Below are 9,204 nucleotides of genomic sequence, written 5' to 3'. Positions count from 1 at the left end.
GGCTTCCTTCCTATAGAATGGTATTGATGGTTACCGCCTCTTCCCCAACTCCTTTCTTTCCCTTTTGCCTTGGAAGAAACAAAGCTCTGGACTCTCTGTGTCCCTTTATACTGGTCTCTCACAAGGGGGTGGGATGGAGGAACCTGGTGAGATGCCATTGGTGGAGGAGGCACTTTCTTCCCTTTTAAAGAGCCAATCCGAGAGTCCCAGGCAGACGGAGCGCTTGGTCTCAGCATGGAGCGTGTGCCTGGATCCCTCCCCATGGCCTTGGTCCTCCTCTTGGTCCTCACCTGCTTTTCAGGTAATGGAGGCAGCTAAAGCCCTTGGAGAGATGCTGGGCTGATGACTCCCTGTGGGTAAAAAGGGTCACCTATGCTTATATGGAGGTACAACTCAATGTCTTTCGTTCTTCTGGTTTGTAGGTTCTTCCTCACAACCTGTCCTGACTCAGAGTCCCTCAGCATCCTTCGCCTCAGGTGCGACCATCCATCTCACCTGTGCCATGTCCTCTGGATACGTCATCAGCAACTGTAGGGTTGGCTGGTACCAGCAGAAAGCAGGCGGAGGCCCTCAGTTCGTATATCACTATTACACTAGCAGCAGCCAAGGCAGGGGCTCGGGGATCCCGGAGAGATTCAGTGTCTCCCCCGACGGCTCCAAGAACCTCTGGAATTTAGTCATTGCTGGGGTTCAACCAGAAGACGAGGCAGATTATTACTGTGCTACATGGCACAGCAGCACGGCTCACGGTGGGAAGTCTGATGGGGAAGTGAGACAAAAACCTACGTTCTGCTCCCCACTGACTATAGAACTCAGGTTGTCTTGAGACAGTTGGAACCATTCAGTTGGAAATGACAACAGGGTCCCTGAGACAAAAACCCAGCACACCTCCTTCATTGTCTGTGGAATATAACTGCTCTAAAGCAGAGGTGAGTTTTCATGGCCCTATAGATGCTCTCATCTTACAACTCCTATCAGCTCTAGCCAACATGGCTGATGGTGTGGGATAGGCTGAAAAGCTGAATTTGACCTGTGCTTGAGATGATTTGAATCACACAGCTGGAAATGACGTGTGCCTTCAAGTCATGTCTGATGGGGACCCTAAGTTGAACCTATCCTGGGGTCTTCTTGGCAGGTTTCTTGAGAGGGGGTTTGCCATTGCCATCCTCTGCAGAGGCTGAGAGAGTATGGCTTGCCCAAAGTGGGTTTCCATGGCTGAACTGGGATTCAAGCCCTGATCTCCAGAATCATAGTCCTGTTTTTAATCTGTAGGGGGCAATGTTGGCCAGGTGTCCCTATGTCAAGCACAACGGACAGAGGAAGACAACCTGCAATCTTCTCTTTGCTTTAGGAACTTCCCCAGTTTCCCCAGAATGGCCTGGCTCCTTCTTGGTGTCACAGTTCTGCTCTCCATGGGTGCAGGGAGTTTAACTGGCATCAAGAAGTGGTCATTTGGCCCGAAATCTTCTGTATTCTGATGCAAGGTCTGCAGATGTTTGGTGTTGCTGCATTGTAGCCCAGAGGTCTTCAACCATTGTTCCTCCAGATGTTTTGGACCTCAGCTCCCAGAATCCTTGACTATTGCCTAAGTTGGCTGCAGTGACAGGTCAACGGTGTAGCAAAAAAGTCCTCAACTTCTCCTTGTGTTCTTCTCTTTCAGATCTCAGTGTCCAGAAACTGCAGAGCTTGAAGGAGGCTGAATCTGTCTCTTAGCTGGGGTTGGAATGCCTTTCTCTCTCCCACATCCTTGACCAAGGTGGAGATGTGACTACGTTTAGTTTGGTTTCATTTTATTCTGAGATTTCATGAAGGGCCCTGGGGCAGAAAAGTGATCCATAGGATCCCAGGGGTTGCCCCTCTCCTTGGTCTAGGACAGTGGTTCCCAAACTTTGGTCCTCCAGGTGTTTTGAACATCAACTCCCAGAAGCCACATCCAGCTTGGTCAACAGTCAGGAATCCTGGGAGCTGAAATCTGAAACATCGACATGGCCAAAGTTTAGGAATCTCTGGTCTAAGGCATTGTGAAGGTTGCAATGCATGTCCGGAATCCTGCTAGTAACATACACAGGAAAAAATATCACTGCACATGCAGAATGACTTTTTTAGATAATGTGGTGCAGATATCTCCAGCTGATGGTGGGGAGCAAGGTGTTCCACACCAGGAACCATTGTAGATATACAATAATACACCTAGATTAGAGGGGCAATGCACAGTACCAACTGCCTTTGTGCTGCATTGTGCAATGCACAATGGCAGTAGGTAGTGAATTCCACCATAGTGCAACACATCAGAAGTGGTGTATGTACATAGTGATATGTTGCACTATGGTGGAATTCAGGACAGTAGGACACCCATGCATGCATTTTGTCTGCAAATGTTTCAAACCATGAAGAGGAAGGCTCCTGACTTTCTCCTAGGAAGAAGTAGGTAAAGGTAGGGACACCCCAGCCAATGGAGAGGAGGCATATTTGCATGCATTTGCATCCTTCTCAACCAGGGGCTTAAGAAGACCCAGAGGGCCCAATCCAGAGAGGATTTAGTAGCAGGAAGCCCACACCTTCCCTTCCCGCCTTGCCATCATGGTTTGGGTTCCTCTCTTTTTGAGCCTCCTGACTTACTGCACAGGTAACAGGGAACATTTCTTGACCCCTCTGACCTATCCCTCTTTTTGAACCCTGAGAACGGACCATTCCTCAACCCAGGCTACTGCTTGATGGCGTTCCTTCCTTTTCCTATCAGCATTCTGGAATGGGTCCCCAAGTCAACATGGCTTCTCTCTGTTCTTGGATTTCTTTCAGGGACCCTGGCCCAGTTCGTAATGACTCAGCCGCCCTCCGTCTCAACATCTCTTGGATCAACTGTTAGGATCCCCTGTACCAGGAGCAGTGGAAGCATCAGCGACTATTATGTATCCTGGTATCAACAGAAGCCTGGCAGTGCCCCTAAGCTCATGATATATAGGGACAGCAGGAGACCATCTGAGATCCCTGACCGATTCTCTGGTTCTGTGGGCAGCTCTGAGGCCACTTTCACCATCTCCAACGTCCAAGCAGAAGACGAGGCAGTTTATTACTGTTTATCTTATGATAGCAGCTCGCAGCGCACAGTGATACAACTGTAGGGGGACGCGAGACAATAACCTCCTTGCAGCTGGTAGCTTTTGGTTTGCAAGTGGTTTATAGTCTAACTGAAATTGTAGGTTCGTCTTCAGTCTTTGGCTTCCTGTGTTTGAAGACAGTAATCAACTACCATGAAATGGAGCTAGCGTTTAATAATAATAATAATAATAATAATAATAATAATAATAATATATTACCTGCCTTTCCCCATGGATCGAGGCAGGGGACCACAACAGTCAACAAACCACATTAATAGAAATACCTGGGCATTTGACCTTTCAGATGTGTTTGGGGCAGGGTTTGCGTGCAGATTGGAGGAAAGAATGCCTTGGTTCACATTCAGAGTACTTTCCTCTTCACTGGACTTCAAATCTCAGGGGAGAGGAGGCAGGTTTTCAGAGTTAGAGGCTTCTTCCAGACAGAGCAAATGATTCAGGACGTGGCAGTATTTGTTGCTGTCATACTTGGCATCTTGTCCTTCTTGTCATTGCATGAATTGCGATGTAGCACAATGCTCAGATTCAGAGGAGGCGAGCCGAGATGAAGCCATGTCTCTAAGACCATTGCGCAAAGAGAATGGTGGCGCAACGGTCCCAGTGCCCATTCTGTCATGATGCATAATGTGTTCCCATGCCCAATGGGACACCTTGCTCATCAGGACATGTCATGCATTGGAACATTGCACATAAGCAGATGTTGTGAAACGGAAGTCCCCATTGTGTGAATTTTTTGCTTTGCCTTGAACCCCATTTTGGGAGAAAGGCAGTATATATGTACAACCCATCTGTCAAACAGTGCATCATTGCATCCTTGGGTGTCATGTCAGCAACATAGCTCTGTCATCATCAGGTTATACATTGCAGCCTCTGCAGCAGGATCTCAGCTCTCATCATTTTATTTTATTTTATTATGGCACACTAGTCATATCCAGCTGGTGGTGATGAAAGCAGAGATATGGCTATGGGACTGTTGCATGAACAATAATGCATTCAAGTATAGAGTAACATGTGAAGAATTGCCTCTACTCATTGCTTTTACCATTTGAGTTGTCACTTTTGTAGGTTTTTAACTGTACTGTGTTTTTAGACCGTAAGCCATTTAAGTCTCGATTTTGGGGAAAATCAGGGTACAAATATAACAACAACAACACATTGTTGTAATCCGCCTTGATCTGCAGGGAGAGGTGGGCTATAAATAAAATATATTATTATTATCATTATCATTATTATTATTATTGTTATTGTTATTGTTATTATGCATAGCCATGTGTGTGGAGCATTGGCCCACATACATGGTGCTATGCTGAGATTTACCACAGGCGGTTCAGAGCATATGATACACTGAAAGGATTGTATAATCTTGGCCATAACGGAGCAAGATTTCAAAATGGATTCATCCATCGATTCGAATTGCAAACTGATTTATTTGTAAGTGGGAATGAGGCCATGATCAGTGGGAGAGAGGAGGAAGGACTCAAGGGAGCATGGAGGGAAGGAAGACCCAAGATATTTCAAGGAAGAGCTAGCAGACTCTGTAAGACATAAGCAGAGGTGAGCATAGAAGTGCATGGTGGATCTGTTTCTCTCCACCTGCTTGATACAGAATCTTAGCCTGGGCCTTTCCATAGATCTCAAAGTGCTTTGCCTTTTGATGAAGCCATTTGGGATTTTGCTGGGACAAGAGGTAACCGGTGGAAATCCATGGGAGGCTCCCAGGAAATTTATGGCTAGTTTAGGGTCTGGCACATTTGGCAGAAATAATCAATGCAGAATTACCTCCGCCGTCTGCATCTGTTACTGCATGGCAGGAAAACATTTGGTATGCATGGATGCTCTTGGCTTCCGTTTCACTACCGCATAGAGGTCAAGTGCGGCTATGTAACTTTCTCTAGCTAAGACAAAGAGTCTGGTCTGGTCTGGACAGGTTGCGTGCATTGCAAACTTTGTAGGGCTTATTCATGAATGCAAAGGAAATTTTAATCAGACTGACAGGCAGTTTGTTATTCATTTTGCCTACTTGCAGGAGGAGGGCAAAGAACAGAATCCTTGAGTTGGAAGAGACCCAAAGGGTAACCCAGTCCAACCCCATTCTGACACAACCAAAGCCCTCCTGACAGATGGCCATAAACAAAAATATGGATCAAAATAACATGCAGTTCATTTATTTTATTTATTCCCTCCTGTGCATGATATTATTGATGTTTTTTCTTCTTCCTACAACAAAGGAAGGTCTCTTCACTCTTCATGCTCGCACATTCTCTCCATGCAAATTTTGTCTCTGGGCGTTGGTTCGATTAAAATATTCATTGCTTCCTCCTCCTCCTCCTCCTCTGAGGAAATGTAACTTTGCAGCAAAAACAGGGGGAAAGAGCCCTCTGCATGAGTGTCCTCCTTCAGTTTGTGGAGATTTCAGAAAGGAGGAAAAAGGACTCATTCACTTTGCTGCCTTTCTTTCTGTGGAGAGATCTCGCCATGGCCTGGACTCTGCTTCTCCTTGTGTTCTTCAGTTCCTCCTCAGGTAAGGATTTGGAGAATGGGATTGGAAGCATTGGCCCGCTACAAAGCAATGTAGCTGCCCTGAGTCCCAGGGTCCTCCAAGTCCTCCGCCTCAAGGAAGGCAAGGGCAACCCCCCCCTGAAAACACTTCCAAGAAAACTTTGTGACAGGCTCGCCTTAAGATTGCCGTAAGTTGGAAACGACTTGAAGGCCCGCGACAACACTGGATCCCATTTCTGGTAGAAGGCGGGATATAAGTGCAACAAATAAATAGGGGCTGATTAAAAAATATCCCTGTTTCGTACTTAAAAATCAAAGGAATTATAGCATTTTTGTATAATGCAAGAGAGGCTAACAAGGGTTTGTTTTTTGGGGTCTGTACAGGTGTCCAGTTCCAGCCCACATTGACCCAGCCTGCTTCTGTGTCCGTGTCCCTCGGACGAACAGCAAAGCTCTCCTGTTCCAAAAATGGTGGCGATAAGTGGGATGCCGCCATCTCCTGGTACCAACAGAAACCTGGACAGGCTCCTCGCTTTGTACTCTCCAGCACCAACATCCGGGGAGAAGGGATCCCGGATCGCTTTGCGGGGTCGACCTCTGGCAACACGGGCTACTTAACCATTTTGAACGTCCAGGCGGAAGATGAAGCAGATTATTATTGTGGCGCTGCTGGGTACAATGGCGATGGATGTCATGGTGGCTCAGTGTGATGGGGAACTAATCCCTTCTCCCGCAAAAGAGTAATTCTTAGTTACTACAGAACCTCCTAGATTTTATTTGCAAAATGGTGGTCTACTTGGTCTACAGCTTTCACTAAAAATCCTGCCCATATTTAGCCTTGGTGATGTCTGCTTTCTAAGAGTTCACCTTTAGGGGGAAGAGTTGGTCTATTGTCTCTATTATGTTTGAAAGAAGCAGATGGCAACAGACACCACCTGCCCTTGTTTTGCCGCTGAGATAGCTGGAAAGCCTGCAATATGCATGAGCACCCCTTCTTCTCCGCTCACTAGTGCATTGAGTTCATGTTACCCTTACACAACCTGCTCTGGGAAGGGACATAGCAGCATAGTATTACAGTGCACCCTTGGTATCTGCTGGGGTTTGGTTTGAGGACCTCTCTGTGGATACCAAAATCCATGGATGCTCAAGTCCCCGTTAAATACAATGTCATAGTAAAACGCTGTCCCTTACATAAAATGGCAAAATCAAGGTTAGTTTATTGGAATTTATATATTTTTAAAAATATTGTCAAGCTATGGATGGTTGAATCCATGGATGAGAAATCCATGGATGCGGAGGGCCGACTACAATGTTTGTGAGGCAGGTGGTGCTGGGAAGGACATTTGGATTTAGGAGAGCTTTGTTCTTTTCCTACCATCCCAGTCTCTTGCTGAATTCAGTTGCTGAGTTCAGAGTCAGGGCCCAAACAGACAGGCCAAAATACAGCTGCTTCGGGCCACTTTGGAGGTATGCTGTTTAAATGACACACACATCTTAAGAGGTCAGAAGTTGCATCAAAGCTACACTGCAGTCCTTAGGACTGGAGCATGGCTTTGGCATGGCTTTCGACCTCTTAGGAAGCATGCAGCATTTAAACAGCATACCTCCAAAGTGACCCGAAGCAGCTGTGTTTTGGCTGTCTGTTGGGGCCCTTAGTATGGTTTACCAGTTTGAATGTTGGCTTAGGACTTTGAGAGACCGGGGTTCAAATGTTCACTCAGCCATGGAAATCTCCTGGGTGATCTTGGACAAGACACACTCTCTCAGCCGGAGAGGAAGGCAATGAATGGCAACCCCCCTTTGCAGATATCTTACCAAGAAAACCTCGCACTGGGTTGCCTTAGGGTCACCATAGGTTGGAAACGTCTTGAAGGCAACAAACAACAAACAATTGGCCTACTGCACTTTCTGAGAAATTAGCTCTTGTCAATCTGAGATGGCAAAGGACTGGGATCAGAAGGCAAATTCATGCCAACATCATAGAACTTTATCATAGATCCCCTCCAGGAACTTCTTGTAGTCCTCCGTCTTCTCTCCTGAAGCTTTTTTTTGGGGGGAAATTCTTTTGATGGTCAGATTGAAGAATATAACTTGAGGTTATAACTCATTGTAATACAGAAGCATAAAGTTACATGGAGATTACACTCCCCTAATCTTTGTAGTTTCCGAAATGGAGAGGATGAAGAATGAAACATTTGTTTTCTTTAAATGGTCCACACGTTGGATTTTTTTTAAAATGTAGACTCCTTTTTGTTCTTTGAATAAACATCGTACATTCAGGCTTTCTTTATTCATTTATTCAAGTTGTTCTGTACTGCCTGTCATGTACAACAAATCTAGGCAGTGTAAAACAATACAGAAGAGTTGTTGGATTTGACAAGGAATGTTTGGAAACGCTGAGACCTTTTGCAGCCTCAGCTGCAAACTTAGTCCTTCCAAAAGAAGATGGGCGATTGAGAAGTGGTGGACTGGGACTAACAAAAGTGGGCTGGGGAGATCTATGGGCCGGAAAGCGGTTTCAAACCTGGCCGGTTCTTTTGACAGGACAAGAGATTGAGGAGAGGAGAAGGAAGGAAGGAAGGAAGGGGAGAGGTCAAGCTAGCTAAGCATCAGCAACAAAGTTGTGAATAGTCAAAATCAAGAATGTCAAAACTGCAAATGCGGAAGGCTGACTGCATAACTTTGTAATCTTCACACTTGTATTGTTGGATCTTTGGATAAACTAACTAAATGGTTTATGCTAAGCATGAATAAATTCTAGTTCTAAACATTTCTACTGAGCTGTCTAGATTGAATTTGTCCCTCTAGCGAAGTTCTGCAGAGGGCTGTGTCAATGGATCTCCAGAGCTTCAGACAGAGAATGTTCTTTATCCTTCTCTGAGACCTGATCCTGTTAACTGGAGATGCCAAGGGTGGTTCCTGGTCCGGTTTTCAACTGGTTTGTCCTTTATCTGGAGATACCAAGGACTGGACCTCCTTCTTCCAAAGCAGTCCCTTTTTGTTCCTCTTCCTGGCTAGACTTTATTCTGTTGCGTTGAACCACTGAACAAGGATGGCATCCCGACCGATATTTTCCCAAACCCCGTATGCAAATTGGTTCGATTACATTTGTTTCCCGCACAACCTCACACCTTCCAGGAAGAGGCATGATGCTTCTTTGCAGGAGAGCCAACGACAGATTTGCATGAGGAGGCCTCTCTTCAGCTCAGCCCAGTTTTAAAAAAGGAGCCAGGAGGACAGTCCCAGGCACTTTCTCTGTTTCCTTCAGAAAGCCATCCTTGCTCCGAGGGCTCATCATGGCGTGGGCTCTTTTGCTCTTCTCTCTTCTCTATTACTGTGACGGTAAGAGTGTGCAGAATAATCCGTAACATGGTATGCTCACACGAGGAGAATGCTTCGGTGATACCCAAGCTCAGAGTATCAATTATAACATTACTTTCTCATTTTCCCCCCTTTGGAAAAGGTGTCTATTCCCTGGCAACATTGACTCAGCCTGCCTCTGAGTCTGTGCCACCGAGAAAAGAAAGAAAACTCTCCTGCACTAAAGGCAGTGGGAACTGGAACACTGGAGTCTACTGGTATCAACAGA

General features: G+C 45.9%; 1 pseudogene; it reads left to right on the top strand.

Annotated features, from left to right (window-relative positions):
• The first annotated feature begins 234 nt into the window (after positions 1-234).
• LOC149290028 (immunoglobulin lambda variable 5-52 pseudogene) lies at positions 235-1,713 on the top strand (annotated as a pseudogene).
• The last annotated feature ends 7,491 nt before the right edge of the window (positions 1,714-9,204 follow it).

This window comes from Sceloporus occidentalis, unplaced genomic scaffold, assembly GCF_023333645.1.
Source record: "Sceloporus occidentalis isolate IW3139 unplaced genomic scaffold, rSceOcc1.0.p SCAF_41, whole genome shotgun sequence".
In the NCBI taxonomy this organism is placed as follows: Eukaryota; Metazoa; Chordata; class Lepidosauria; order Squamata; family Phrynosomatidae; genus Sceloporus; species Sceloporus occidentalis.
The sequence above is the reverse complement of the archived record's forward strand: the minus strand, read 5'-3'. Positions and strand labels throughout refer to the sequence as shown.